The sequence below is a fragment of the Oncorhynchus mykiss genome, chromosome 12 (assembly GCF_013265735.2).
Source record: "Oncorhynchus mykiss isolate Arlee chromosome 12, USDA_OmykA_1.1, whole genome shotgun sequence".
Classification (NCBI taxonomy): domain Eukaryota; kingdom Metazoa; phylum Chordata; class Actinopteri; order Salmoniformes; family Salmonidae; genus Oncorhynchus; species Oncorhynchus mykiss.
Genome location: NC_048576.1, coordinates 90591954 through 90609028, shown reverse-complemented (window position 1 = coordinate 90609028; position 17075 = coordinate 90591954).

Sequence of the window (17075 nt, the reverse complement as noted above, 5' to 3'; positions counted from 1 at the left end):
TGTTGTGTGTCTCAGAGTAGGCGTCCCCCCTGTTTATTCATTATAATATTAAAGGCAAAACGGATCCTAGATCAGCCCTTCTACTCTGGGACGCTACTGTATATGAATACGGGCCCAGATGGACGTGATATGAGTGACAGATCCTCATTAGATTGAGCATTATCCATTTGTAGCCAGTGCTGCATGTTATTACAGACTACTGTTAGCAGTTGGATCTCAGCCAACCAAAGCTAAAGTTTTTCTCACAAAGAGCAGAAAATTACAGTGTTCTACAGGAAGATGGGCTTCTCAGCAGGAATGAACTTAATCCAAATGACACATTCCAGGAAATTGTGTTCACACGTAGCACTGGGCTGAGAGGTCATTTCCTGAGTACTCCCCAGATACTGCTTCATGTATTTTCTCCATTATACTCCTGCTAAAATGTGTATTCTATTCTACTGAGCCATTTACTTCATGTTCCTATTTTTCTATATTATTATTTCTCATTGGTGTTGCATTGTCGAGAAGGAAGCATTTAGTTGGATGGTGAATACCATGTGTGTCCTGTGCATACGACTAATACAACTTGAAACTTGAGATCGCAGGTATGCTGGGGCAAATCCAAGCTTTTGTTTGTTCAAGTTTTCTTTTGAAAAGGCTGAGCAATTGTTTAGTAACATGAATGTAAGCAAAATCACCAAACAATCATTGCCCATTTAAGGCAGTTTTGAGATGACAATCAAGATATGATAAAAACCTGTTGCTTAACCCTTAACGGGATCAATATGTCTAAGCCTGAACCCTGGGATTTTCATTAGTGGATTCATAAACATGGAAGTAAAGTTGCTCCAGCGTGAAGTTTCCTCTAGATACAGATCTAGGACCAGGTTCCCCTCCCTCAATCCTAACCTGAACCATTAGAGGAGAAAATGCTAAACTGACCCAAGATTAGCGTCTAAGAGACTAGCGTCTTCACCCAAATATGTTACCCAACATGCCTCATTGCAGGAGTTGGCAGCAGTGATGCTGTCTAGAGGAAAAGTTGATCCATTTCCCTAGACTAGCAGCATTCCAGGGTTAGACATGCCCATTTCTATTTATATATCCAGTGTCAACCTGGTCTCAGGGCAATTCATAGGATTTGGTACATTCATCTGTTCTCTTCATTTAGTATGATTTATTATACTTGGTTACATTATGAATGGAATAGCGATCGTACAATATCATATGAATTAGAGGATGTATAGTATCATATATCTTAACCGGTTGATTGGATGACGTAACATATCTTCCATCTCAGACAAAGATGTGTAAAGGTTAGGATAATACAATATGAACATATTGTCTAATTTTGCATGAAAGATAGCTTCATCCTCTCCAGAGAAAATCTGATCTCGGCCTCAAATTGTTAATTTGATATTGCATCGATGTCATCTTGGTGGCACGATACATAACAATGGAATCCAAGCAGCATGCTTTGAAACAGGGTTCTCAAAGGGGACTCTCACTTCAATTCTATCTCTTCCAATTTTTAGTTATTTTTTATTTCACCTTTATTTAAACAGGTGGGTGAGGTAACATAAGGGAGTAGAGGCAATAAACAGGCCATGGTCGCGAAGTAATTACAATATAGCAATTTAAACACTGGAATGGTAGATGTGCAGAAGATGAATGAGCAAGTAGAGATACTGGGGTGCAAAGGGGCAAGATAAATAAATAAATAAATACTGTATGGGGATGAGGTAGGTAGATAGATGGGCTGTTTACAGATGGGCTATGTACAGGTGCAGTGATCTGTGAGCTGCTCTGACAGCTGGTGCTTAAAGCTAGTGAGGGAGATATGAGTCTCCAGCATCAGAGATTTTTGCAGTTCGTTCCAGTCATTGGCAGCAGAGAACTGGAAGGAAAGACGACCAAAGGAGGAATTGGCTTTGGGGGTGACCTGTGAGATATACCTGCTGGAGCGCATGCTACGAGTGGGTGCTGCTATGGTGACCAGTGAGCGGGGCTTTACCTAGCATAGACTTGTAGATAACCTGAAGCCAGTGGGTTTGGCGACGAGTATGAAGCGAGGGCCAACCAACGAGAGCGTACAGGTCGCAATGGTGTGTAGTGTATGGGGCTTTGGTGACAAAACGGATGGCACTGTGATAGACTGCATCCAGTTTGTTGAGTAGAGTGTTGGAGGCTATTTTATAGATGACATCACCGAAGTCGAGGATCGGTAGGATGGTCAGTTTTAAGAGGGTATGTTTGGCAGCATGAGTCAAGGGAGCCGGCTGGGGTAGACTGAAGAGGTGTGTGAGGTGGAGGAGTCAGAGGTGCTGGGTAGATGAGTCAGTGCAGGCGCAGTGGGGGTTAGGGGTCGGGAAAATTGGGAGCAAGGCTGAGACGTGAGAGGCGCGGTCATTCCAACACCATGAGTATGTTGAGTCTGGGACATGAGTCTGATGAGAGCCGCACGCTTGCACACACACACACACACACACACACACAAGCTTAGACCAAGTCAGACATAATGTGACATGAGAAACACACTTGATTCAGTTGGGGTTTTATCCTACAAGGTCATTTTAGGTGGCCCTGACATTTACATTTAGTAATTTAGCAGATACTCTTATCCTGGGAGGCCTAAAATGGATTCATTCAACTAGTGTGTGATTATACCTTAACTAATGTGTGATTATATCGTAACTAGTGTGTGATTATACCATAACTAGCTTGTGATTATACCTTAACTAGTGTGTGATTATATTATAACTAGTGTGTGATTATACCTTAACTAGTGTGTGATTATATCATAACTAGTGTGTGATTGTATCATAACTAGTGTATGATTATATCATAACTATTGTGTGGTTATATCATAACTATTGTGTGGTTATATCATAACTAGTGTGCGATTATACCTTAACTAGTTTGTGATTAGTGATATCAGAAGGTGGGGGAGGGAGAGAGAGATAAGAGGGCGGGGAGAGAGAGAGTGATAGCAGAGGGCGGGGAGAGAGAGTGATAGCAGAGGGCAGGGAGAGAGAGTGATAGCAGAGGGCAGGGAGAGAGAGAGTGATAGCAGAGGGCGGGGAGAGAGAGAGTGATAGCAGAGGGCGGGGAGAGAGAGAGTGATAGCAGAGGGCGGGGAGAGAGAGAGTGATAGCAGAGGGCGGGGAGAGAGAGAGTGATAGCAGAGGGCGGGGAGAGAGAGTGATAGCAGAGGTTGGGGAGAGAGAGATAACAGAGGGCGGGGAGAGAGAGAGTGATAGCAGAGGGCGGGGAGAGAGAGAGTGATAGCAGAGGGCGGGGAGAGAGAGAGTGATAGCAGAGGGCGGGGAGAGAGAGAGTGATAGCAGAGGGCGGGGAGAGCGAGAGTGATAGCAGAGGGCGGGGAGAGAGAGTGATAGCAGAGGGCAGGGAGAGAGAGAGCGATAGCAGAGGGCGGGGAGAGAGAGAGTGATAGCAGAGGGCGGGGAGAGAGAGAGTGATAGCAGAGGTTGGGGAGAGAGTGATAGCAGAGGTTGGGGACAGAGAGAGTGATAGCAGAGGGCAGGGAGAGAGAGAGTGATACCAGAGGGCAGGGAGAGAGAGAGTGATACCAGAGGGCAGGGAGAGAGAGAGTGATACCAGAGGGCAGGGATAGAGAGAGTGATACCAGAGGGCAGGGGAGAGAGAGATTGATAGCAGAGGGCGGGGAGAAAGAGAGAGAGTGATGTACTGTTCTCCAGCAGTACTTTCAACTCTGTAGACGTTCTAATGGCTTACATACTTATGACCTAAAAGAGGCTTATAGCCAGATGCTATAGGGATCATTATCAAAACTCAATCCTGGTCAGCTAAATGACATTGCATAACTTCCAGATGACTATGGAAAATCAAGTCGATAAGAATATGGATCTGGCTACAGCTTATGGATAATCGGCTGTGTCCTGGCTCATAGTTTGACATGCCGTCTAAGTACAATCGCTCTTTCTTTAAAGGTGGACTCAGCGAGATGACATTCAACCAGCAGCACCGCAGACGTTGAGATGAGTGAGACGCAAGACTTTGCTTTCACAAAGTCACACAGAGTATCTTCTCATGTGCACGGGTACCCTTGACCCTGTTAGAACGAGGGACCAAACCAGCAAAGAAGTTTAGCCTTACGCTTCAGCACAGTTCGTTGTTGTGGAAATGAACTCTGTATTCTGTTCACTTTGTGCTTGCAGCGTCATCTCGCTGAGTGGATTAAGATGGTTAAACCTTGACGATACATGGATGAGAGCAGGTTACTATCAGGCAGAGGCCATGGGAATCGAAATACAAGCGAATACGAATACAAGCGGCAGTTGCGTAGACCAATCGTTTGATTAAAAGATACGTCTTGGTCTACCGAACAGGCTGATTGGCTCTGGAGTTGGGTCATGTTTTTTAGGTACCAAACAGAAGCAAACTGACTGACTTCGGGGACACACTACCTGGATTTGTCCAATGAGTAATGCTCATTTTTGTATTCAGTTGCAAAGCGTTTTATAACCATTTCCATTGTGAGCCCTAGTGAACACCACCCTGGTTCTAAGCACCGTCTCAACAACAGAGGAACAATATTAGAGTGAAGCACTGACTAGTATGAAAAAAGTCTGAAAATGTATGCACTAAGTCCTCTGGATAAGAGCGTCTGCTAAACAACTAAAATGGAACTGTCATCCATTATAAAAATTATACCCGAAATTGCTGGAAATTGTACTCAAAGTGAAATGCACTTGCAATCTTCAGTGTATATATCTTCAGTGTATATATCTTCAGTGTATACATCTTCAGTGTATACATCTTCAGTGTATACATCTTCAGTGTATATATCTTCAGTGTATACATCTTCAGTGTATATATCTTCAGTGTATACATCTTCAGTGTATACATCTTCAGTGTATATATCTTCAGTGTATACATCTTCAGTGTATACATCTTCAGTGTATATATCTTCAGTGTATACATCTTCAGTGTATATATCTTCAGTGTATACATCTTCAGTGTATACATCTTCAGTGTATATATCTTCAGTGTATACATCTTCAGTGTATATATCTTCAGTGTATACATCTTCAGTGTATACATCTTCAGTGTATATATCTTCAGTGTATACATCTTCAGTGTATACATCTTCAGTGTATATATCTTCAGTGTATACATCTTCAGTGTATACATCTTCAGTGTATACATCTTCAGTGTATACATCTTCAGTGTATACATCTTCAGTGTATACATCTTCAGTTTATACATCTTCAGTGTATACATCTTCAGTGTATACATCTTCAGTGTATACATCTTCAGTGTATATATCTTCAGTGTATACATCTTCAGTGTATACATCTTCAGTGTATACATCTTCAGTGTATATATCTTCAGTGTATACATCTTCAGTGTATATATCTTCAGTGTATATATCTTCAGTGTATACATCTTCAGTGTATACATCTTCAGTGTATATATCTTCAGTGTATACATCTTCAGTGTATACATCTTCAGTGTATATATCTTCAGTGTACCCATTCTGGTCAATGTCAACGTTTCCTTCTGTACTCCACTTCCCCATTCTAGATGATCAAATCTGACAGATTACAAAGTACAGTGATGTCATGAAAGATCCAATGTACCTTTCTGAAAGTAGCTTTTGTTCTTGCACATGGTTCTTACATCATGCACAAGAGTGAATGTAATGAATGGTTTTCTCAGAGTGGTGATGAAAAAAAAATAGCATTTTATTCGCTCTAACAATTGACCCGTTCCTCTGCTGCAGCCATCCAGATGAAAACCAAGAGTCTTGCAGTCCTGTTCTAAGGGATATGAAACATGTTGTATTCCACTGATAACTACTGTATCCCTGTGAACACATTAATAATTACAGAAAGTTATCTGATAACTACTGTATCCCTATGAACACATTAATAATTACAGAAAGTAATCTGATAACTACTGTATCCCTGTGAACACATTAATAATTACAGAAAGTTATCTGATAACTACTGTATCCCTGTGAACACATTAATAATTACAGAAAGTTATCTGATAACTACTGTATCCCTGTGAACACATTAATAATTACAGAAAGTAATCTGATAACTACTGTATCCCTGTGAACACATTAATAATTACAGAAAGTTATCTGATAACTACTGTATCCCTGTGAACACATTAATAATTACAGAAAGTCATCTGATAACTACTGTATCCCTGTGAACACATTAATTACAGAAAGTCATCTGATAACTACTGTATCCCTGTGAACACATTAATAATTACAGAAAGTAATCTGATAACTACTGTATCCCTGTGAACACATTAATAATTACAGAAAGTTATCTGATAACTACTGTATCCCTGTGAACACATTAATAATTACAGAAAGTAATCTGATAACTACTGTATCCCTGTGAACACATTAATAATTACAGAAAGTTATCTGATAACTACTGTATCCCTGTGAACACATTAATAATTACAGAAAGTCATCTGATAACTACTGTATCCCTGTGAACACATTAATTACAGAAAGTCATCTGATAACTACTGTATCCCTGTGAACACATTAATAATTACAGAAAGTAATCTGATAACTACTGTATCCCTGTGAACACATTAATAATTACAGAAAGTAATCTGATAACTACTGTATCCCTGTGAACACATTAATAATGACAGAAAGTAATCTGATAACTACTGTATCCCTGTGAACACATTAATAATGACAGAAAGTCATCTGATAACTACTGTATCCCTGTGAACACATTAATAATTACAGAAAGTCATCTGATAACTACTGTATCCCTGTGAACACATTAATAATTACAGAAAGTAATCTGATAACTACTGTATCCCTGTGAACACATTAATAATGACAGAAAGTCATCTGATAACTACTGTATCCCTGTGAACACATTAATAATTACAGAAAGTCATCTGATAACTACTGTATCCCTGTGAACACATTAATAATTACAGAAAGTCATCTGATAACTACTGTATCCCTGTGAACACATTAATAATTACAGAAAGTTATCTGATAACTACTGTATCCCTGTGAACACATTAATTACAGAAAGTTATCTGATAACTACTGTATCCCTGTGAACACATTAATAATTACAGAAAGTTATCTGATAACTACTGTATCCCTGTGAACACATTAATAATTACAGAAAGTTATCTGATAACTACTGTATCCCTGTGAACACATTAATAATGACAGAAAGTAATCTGATAACTACTGTATCCCTGTGAACACATTAATAATTACAGAAAGTCATCTGATAACTACTGTATCCCTGTGAACACATTAATAATGACAGAAAGTAATCTGATAACTACTGTATCCCTGTGAACACATTAATAATTACAGAAAGTAATCTGATAACTACTGTATCCCTGTGAACACATTAATAATTACAGAAAGTCATCTGATAACTACTGTATCCCTGTGAACACATTAATAATTACAGAAAGTTATCTGATAACTACTGTATCCCTGTGAACACATTAATAATTACAGAAAGTCATCTGATAACTACTGTATCCCTGTGAACACATTAATAATTACAGAAAGTTATCTGATAACTACTGTATCCCTGTGAACACATTCATAAATACAGAAAGTTATCTGATAACTACTGTATCCCTGTGAACACATTAATAATTACAGAAAGAGTCTAGCAGTCCTGTTGTAAGGGATATGAAACATGTTGTATTCCACTGATAACTACTGTATCCCTGTGAACACATTAATAATGACAGAAAGTCATCTGATAACTACTGTATCCCTGTGAACACATTAATAATGACAGAAAGTCATCTGATAACTACTGTATCCCTGTGAACACATTAATAATTACAGAAAGTAATCTGATAACTACTGTATCCCTGTGAACACATTAATAATTACAGAAAGTCATCTGATAACTACTGTATCCCTGTGAACACATTAATAATGACAGAAAGTCATCTGATAACTACTGTTTCCCTGTGAACACATTAATAATGACAGAAAGTAATCTGATAACTACTGTATCCCTGTGAACACATTAATAATTACAGAAAGTCATCTGATAACTACTGTATCCCTGTGAACACATTAATAATTACAGAAAGTCATCTGATAACTACTGTATCCCTGTGAACACATTAATAATTACAGAAAGTCATCTGATAACTACTGTATCCCTGTGAACACATTAATAATTACAGAAAGTCATCTGATAACTACTGTATCCCTGTGAACACATTAATAATTACAGAAAGTCATCTGATAACTACTGTATCCCTGTGAACACATTAATAATGACAGAAAGAGTCTAGCAGTCCTGTTGTAAGGGATATGAAACATGTTGTATTCCACTGATAACTACTGTATCCCTGTGAACACATTAATAATGACAGAAAGTCATCTGATAACTACTGTATCCCTGTGAACACATTAATAATGACAGAAAGTCATCTGATAACTACTGTATCCCTGTGAACACATTAATAATTACAGAAAGTCATCTGATAACTACTGTATCCCTGTGAACACATTAATAATTACAGAAAGTAATCTGATAACTACTGTATCCCTGTGAACACATTAATAATGACAGAAAGTCATCTGATAACTACTGTATCCCTGTGAACACATTAATAATTACAGAAAGTAATCTGATAACTACTGTATCCCTGTGAACACATTAATAATTACAGAAAGTCATCTGATAACTACTGTATCCCTGTGAACACATTAATAATGACAGAAAGTCATCTGATAACTACTGTATCCCTGTGAACACATTAATAATGACAGAAAGTAATCTGATAACTACTGTATCCCTGTGAACACATTAATAATTACAGAAAGTCATCTGATAACTACTGTATCCCTGTGAACACATTAATAATTACAGAAAGTCATCTGATAACTACTGTATCCCTGTGAACACATTAATAATTACAGAAAGTCATCTGATAACTACTGTATCCCTGTGAACACATTAATAATTACAGAAAGTCATCTGATAACTACTGTATCCCTGTGAACACATTAATAATTACAGAAAGTCATCTGATAACTACTGTATCCCTGTGAACACATTAATAATGACAGAAAGAGTCTAGCAGTCCTGTTGTAAGGGATATGAAACATGTTGTATTCCACTGATAACTACTGTATCCCTGTGAACACATTAATAATCACAGAAAGTCATCTGATAACTACTGTATCCCTGTGAACACATTAACAATTACAGAAAGTCATCTGATAACTACTGTATCCCTGTGAACACATTAATAATTACAGAAAGTCATCTGATAACTACTGTAACCCTGTGAACACATTAATAATTACAGAAAGTCATCTGATAACTACTGTATCCCTGTGAACACATTAATAATTACAGAAAGTCATCTGATAACTACTGTATCCCTGTGAACACATTAATAATTACAGAAAGTCATCTGATAACTACTGTATCCCTGTGAACACATTAATCATTACAGAAAGTCATCTGATAACTACTGTATCCCTGTGAACACATTAATAATTACAGAAAGTCATCTGATAACTACTGTATCCCTGTGAACACATTAATAATTACAGAAAGTTATCTGATAACTACTGTATCCCTGTGAACACATTAATAATTACAGAAAGTTATCTGATAACTACTGTATCCCTGTGAACACATTAATAATTACAGAAAGTCATCTGATAACTACTGTATCCCTGTGAACACATTAATAATTACAGAAAGTTATCTGATAACTACTGTATCCCTGTGAACACATTAATAATTACAGAAAGTCATCTGATAACTACTGTATCCCTGTGAACACATTAATAATTACAGAAAGTTATCTGATAACTACTGTATCCCTGTGAACACATTAATAATTACAGAAAGTTATCTGATAACTACTGTATCCCTGTGAACACATTAATAATGACAGAAAGTCATCTGATAACTACTGTATCCCTGTGAACACATTAATAATTACAGAAAGTCATCTGATAACTACTGTATCCCTGTGAACACATTAATAATGACAGAAAGTAATCTGATAACTACTGTATCCCTGTGAACACATTAATAATTACAGAAAGTAATCTGATAACTACTGTATCCCTGTGAACACATTAATAATGACAGAAAGTCATCTGATAACTACTGTATCCCTGTGAACACATTAATAATTACAGAAAGTCATCTGATAACTACTGTATCCCTGTGAACACATTAATAATGACAGAAAGAGTCTAGCAGTCCTGTTGTAAGGGATATGAAACATGTTGTATTCCACTGATAACTACTGTATCCCTGTGAACACATTAATAATCACAGAAAGTCATCTGATAACTACTGTATCCCTGTGAACACATTAATAATTACAGAAAGTCATCTGATAACTACTGTATCCCTGTGAACACATTAATAATTACAGAAAGTCATCTGATAACTACTGTATCCCTGTGAACACATTAATAATTACAGAAAGTCATCTGATAACTACTGTATCCCTGTGAACACATTAATAATTACAGAAAGTCATCTGATAACTACTGTATCCCTGTGAACACATTAATAATTACAGAAAGTCATCTGATAACTACTGTATCCCTGTGAACACATTAATAATTACAGAAAGTCATCTGATAACTACTGTATCCCTGTGAACACATTAATAATTACAGAAAGTTATCTGATAACTACTGTATCCCTGTGAACACATTAATAATGACAGAAAGTCATCTGATAACTACTGTATCCCTGTGAACACATTAATAATTACAGAAAGTCATCTGATAACTACTGTATCCCTGTGAACACATTAATAATTACAGAAAGTAATCTGATAACTACTGTATCCCTGTGAACACATTAATTACAGAAAGTTATCTGATAACTACTGTATCCCTGTGAACACATTAATAATTACAGAAAGTCATCTGATAACTACTGTATCCCTGTGAACACATTAATAATTACAGAAAGTTATCTGATAACTACTGTATCCCTGTGAACACATTAATAATTACAGAAAGTTATCTGATAACTACTGTATCCCTGTGAACACATTAATAATGACAGAAAGTCATCTGATAACTACTGTATCCCTGTGAACACATTAATAATTACAGAAAGTCATCTGATAACTACTGTATCCCTGTGAACACATTAATAATGACAGAAAGTAATCTGATAACTACTGTATCCCTGTGAACACATTAATAATTACAGAAAGTAATCTGATAACTACTGTATCCCTGTGAACACATTAATAATTACAGAAAGTCATCTGATAACTACTGTATCCCTGTGAACACATTAATAATTACAGAAAGTTATCTGATAACTACTGTATCCCTGTGAACACATTAATAATTACAGAAAGTCATCTGATAACTACTGTATCCCTGTGAACACATTAATAATTACAGAAAGTTATCTGATAACTACTGTATCCCTGTGAACACATTAATAATGACAGAAAGAGTCTAGCAGTCCTGTTCTAAGGGATATGAAACATGTTGTATTCCACTGATAACTACTGTATCCCTGTGAACACATTAATAATGACAGAAAGTTATCTGTAAAACTGCAACCTTTTCTCTCAGCCACATTGCAAAATGTGTATAATAGCAGGGAATTAGCTCTGAAACAGCAAACAAACATTCCCAGCCTCATGGCAGGTTTTTGTGGACCTGCTATAAATGTGAGTTCAGAGTTGATGAACCGTGGTGAACTTAAGGTCAACATGTAAACAGTTCCCCTCTTGTTTTAAATGACACATAAGCTAGGTCTGAGTGGGGTTTATTGGAGGATGTAGGACCACACATACACACAGCAATGATTAACCAAGCAGACATTAAACAGCGTGTTAACGCTGGCAAACTCTCTTACATCTATTAATAGAATGGTCGCAGGTGAAAGGAGACCTGGAGCAGCTAGAATCCTCTGACTCATTTCTACCAGAAGACTGTCTGGCCTAAAGGCATGCGTTTGTGTTTCCAGCTAGTGCTGGACCAGCCAATAAGCAACAAGCATCCGCTTAGTATCCTGAGGCCTCTAGCGGGTCCCCAAAAAACCTTCTGTCTCAACTACTACTTACTAAAACGACATACTGTGTACTAATCATACTACATGTCATTTAGAACATACTGTTTAGTAAAAATGTATGCAGTAAGCAACAAATATCAACATAACAGGCTTACTCATACTGCCTCATTTCAAGGCAACATGTGTAGAATTGCAGGAAATCAGATTTGAAACTGCAACATTTTCTCTTCACCCCATGGAAAAATGTGTAAGATTGAAGGCAATCAACTTCAAAATGGCAAATGTTTTCTCTCTGTCACCAACAAGGGGGATGCTAAAATGTTTTCTCTCTGTCACCAACAAGGGGGATGCTAAAATGTTTTCTCTCTGTCGCCAACAAGGGGGCTGCTAAAATGTTCTCTCTGTCGCCAACAAGGGGGCTGCTAAAATGTTTTCTCTCTGTCACCAACAAGGGGGCTGCTAAAATGTTTTCTGTCACCAACAAGGGGGCTGCTAAAATGTTTTCTCTCTGTCGCCAACAAGGGGGCTGCTAAAATGTTTTCTGTCACCAACAAGGGGGCTGCTAAAATGTTCTCTCTGTCGTCAACAAGGGGGCTGCTAAAATGTTTTCTCTCTGTCACCAACAAGGGGGCTGCTAAAATGTTTTCTGTCACCAACAAGGGGGCTGCTAAAATGTTCTCTCTGTCGTCAACAAGGGGGCTGCTAAAATGTTTTCTCTCTGTCACCAACAAGGGGGCTGCTAAAATGTTTTCTCTCTGTCGCCAACAAGGGGGCTGCTAAAATGTTTTCTCTCTGTCACCAACAAGGGGGCTGCTAAAATGTTTTGCTGGCAAGATGGGGGCAAGTCTCGCTTAGGGCCCCCAAAAAGCTAGGGACGGCCCCGTTTCCACTTGTGAGGCCTCAAGTTAATCCATTTATACAGCGTTGCCATGGGAACAAGAGTCTCTCCCAAAGTATCTCTGTCTGAAAGTGAGATATTGCACAAAAGATTTTCATCTGGGAATAGGCTGATGTACAGACAGACAGGTAGATGGACAGACGGACGACAGGATTTCTTCTATCACGATTAAATAATAATGTCCTAGGCCTACAGCATCAACTCAATTGATAAATATCAGTTTCTTATTGTTTCTCAGCACATGCTGGCATTGTCTTCAATTAATTCCACAATTCTATCATTTAAACTAAGAACATTGAATACTGAATATTCAGCCAACCAATATTTCTCGGAAAGTCTCTCTTGTCTCTCTGACAAGACCCATTAGGTTTAAAACACACCATGCACACCCATTGGACATGAGAGACCGTTAATGTGTCTGTGATCTTGTTTCACAAAGCCATATGGCAACTCTGGTGGTGCATTACTCAGATAAAAATACATGAAGTACATTCACCCATCTCAATGACTGTCACTCTCAGATAGATGTTTCCCCCTATTCTGTAGAGACCGTCTTCCAGGACCAACTCAATAGATGTTTTACTCTATTCTGTAGAGACCGTCTTCCAGGACCAACTCAATATATGTTTTACCCTATTCTGTAGAGACCGTCTTCCAGGACCAACTCAATTATGACATGAACAGGTCTGCTCTTTAGCCTACAGTCAATGTCCCAGCAAAAATGATGAGTGGTTTGTGCTCTTGTACACCAAGTCCTCTCTGTAGAGATGTTTTCTGTGATTATAAACCCTAACCCAGTCCTGATTCTGGGCTGTGGCACAGTTACACCAGCCAGGGTCAAGTTCATTAGGCCCCAAATGGAAGAAAACAGGGAGGGACTATGAGGACTTGTCCAATAAGAAACATCCATTTTTGTTTTCCATTGCTCAACGTGTTACGGTGTAGCCTACTACTGAACATGACCACCACCTGATCTCTCATTAGACAGCTGTGTAACATGCGCTGTTGTAATGTCCGCTGTAGTAACAAAGTACACCCAGAGGTGATACTAATCTGTTTCATATTTGGGTTGTTTCACTTTTGGTTTGCAGTGTTAGTCAGTGTTAACATGGTGTTAGTCATTGTTAACAGTGTTAGTCAGTGAATCAGTACGCGTGACAATTATGCAATTTAGTGATTGAGTATGACTCGCATAGTAGATGTCACTGTAGTTTGCTGTGTAATCTCCATTAACCTGTTTAGGAAGATCTTAGGCTGGCACTGTGGTATTTAAGTCACCATCTCCACCTGTTTAGGAAGAGGTCATCACATAATCAGTAATGAGAACAGGGTAGCGAGTATATACAGAACTGGCCGTATTCATAAAGCTTCTCACAGTAGCAGTGCTGATCTAGGATCAGTTTAGCCTTTTAGATCTTAATGAATAAGATTGCATGGACCTGATCCTAGATACCCTCTGACACCCTTTCTGAATACAGGCGCTGGTCTGTGCTTCAGCAGATCTCTGTTTTCCCCACATTAGGCCAAACACTAGTGGAGTGTTGTCACGGATCCCTCCGGAACCGTGTCATTGCGGACACCTGGTCCCCATTCCCACTGATTGTATTTGTAGAAATGTGCCCTTTGTTTCACCATTGGGCTGTCGATTATTGTTACTATGTCCGTTGGTGCGTGTGAGTACGTGTGCTGTGTGTTTTGGCTTTCGTGCCATTGTGGAATGCACAGATGATTATGTGTTAATGTGTTAATGTGTTAATGTGTTATTTATTCGAGGTGCTCCTCGCTCTTTTGTTTGGGTTTCAACCCTGTGTTTTGTATACGTGCTTGTCTGGTCTTCGTCCCTGTGCCTTTACATGGCACACTGTAATTTGGGTGAAATAAAAAAAACTATTACGCATTCCTGCACCTGTCTCCCGATCCCTTTATACCAACTTGACAAGTGTAATACACTGGTGATGTTACTTGACTACTTCTGAGCACTCCAAAGCTGGTGGTGGCTAAACAGAGTCTGTGATGATGTTAGGGAAATGTTACCAGCGATAGCCAATGGATCAGAGAATTCACTTGGCTGTTTGATCATTTCTGCAGGCTTGGTTGGAAGTGACTCGCCATCAATAATACTTGACATTTACATCCAGCAGTTGCCTCCATCATAGAGCTGATCACTACTTCTTAGCTACTGTGTACAAACTGCATTTGTCAGTGTCCACAGAGTAGCTCAGTACGTGTTCAGTGAACACATAATCCATAGAAAACGTCAGGGAAGAAGAACGTCAAAAACAGATTATTAAAGTCATTGGGGCATAATCCAGAAGGAAAATGCACGAGTAATCCTTCAACCTGGTTAATTGTCCACTAGGGACACTGCTGCTTGGTTCTCTTGTTGTTTGAGAAGTCATAAAAACACAGAATTTCATGTCACCAAAATGTCAAAGGATTAAGAACTGACCGTTGGCTAAATACACAGGGAACACAGTTAGTAGCATTACAAGGCTTCTAAAGCCAGCCCCTCCATCCCTCCTAATGCAACCTCATGTATTTGTAGGGCGTCATTGTAAATAAGGAGTTGTTCATAACCAGTTAGAGCTCTAGGGGCGCTATTTCATTTTTGGATAAAAAACGTTCCCGTTTTAAGCGCGATATTTTGTCACGAAAAGATGCTCGACTATGCATATTCTTGACAGTTTTGGAAAGAAAACACTCTGAAGTTTCAGAATCTGCAAAGATTTTGTCTGTAAGTGCCCCAGAACTCATTCTACAGGCGAAACCAAGATGATGCATCACCCAGGAATTAGCAGAATTTCTGAAGCTCTGTTTTCCATTCTCTCCTTATATGGCTGTGATTGCGCAACGAATGAGCCTACACTTTCTGTCGTTCGCCCAAGGTCTTAGCAGCATTGTGACGTATTTGTAGGCATATCATTGGAAGATTGGCCATAAGAGACTACATTTTCCAGAGGTCCGCCCGGTGTCCTTTGTCTAAATTTGTGCGTAATCTTCAGGTGCAGGCATTTTCTCCTGGGATTCAGGAGAGAAACCATGTTTCCAAGAACGATGTATCAATGAAGAGATATGTGAAAAACACCTTGAGGATTGATTCTAAACAACGTCTGCCATGTTTTCAGTCGATATTATGGAGTTAATTTGGAAAAAAGTTTGCGTTTTGAGGACTGAATTTATGGATTTTTTTTGGTAGCCAAATGTGATGTATAAAACGGAGCTATTTCTAATACACAAGGAATCTTTTTGGAAAAACTGAGCATCTGCTATCTAACTGAGAGTATCCTCATTGAAAACATCAGAAGTTCTTCAAAGGTAAATGATTTTATTTGAAGGCTTTTATGTTTTTGTTAATGTTGCGTGCTGGATGCTAACGCTAATGCTAACGCTAAATGCTAACGCGAAATGCTAACTCTAGCTAGCTACTTTTACACAAATGATTGTTTTCCTATGGTTGAGAAGCATATTTTGAAAATCTGAGATGACAGTGTTGTTTACAAAAGGCTAAGCTTGAGAGATGGCATATTTATTTCATTTCATTTGCGATTTTCATAAATAGTTAACGTTGTGTTATGCTAATGAGCTTGCTGATAGATTTACACAATCCTGGATACAGGGGTTTTTTCATAGCTAAACGTGACGCAGAAAACGGAGCGATTTGTCCTAAACAAATAATCTTTCAGGAAAAACTGAACATTTGCTATCTGAGAGTCTCCTCAATGAAAACATCTGAAGTTCTTCAAAGGTAAATGATTTTTTTGAATGCTTTTCTGTTTTTTTGTGTAAATGTTGCCAGCTGAATGCTAATGCTAAATGCTACGTTAGCCATCAATACTGTTACACAAATGATTGTTTTGCAATGGTTGAGAAGCATATTTTGAAAATCTGAGATGACAGTGTTGTTAACAAAAGGCTAAGCTTGAGAGCTAGCATATTTATTTCATTTGATTTGCGATTTTCATGAATAGTTAACGTTGCGTTATGGTAATGAGCTTGAGTCTGTATTCACGAACCCGGATCCGGGATGGGGAGATCAGAAAGGGTTCTTAACTGACTTGCCTAGTTAGATAAAGGTTAAAACACTAAGAGAATGGCAGCACTGGAACACTGTGACTTATCCACGACCAAGTATGACTGGAACACTG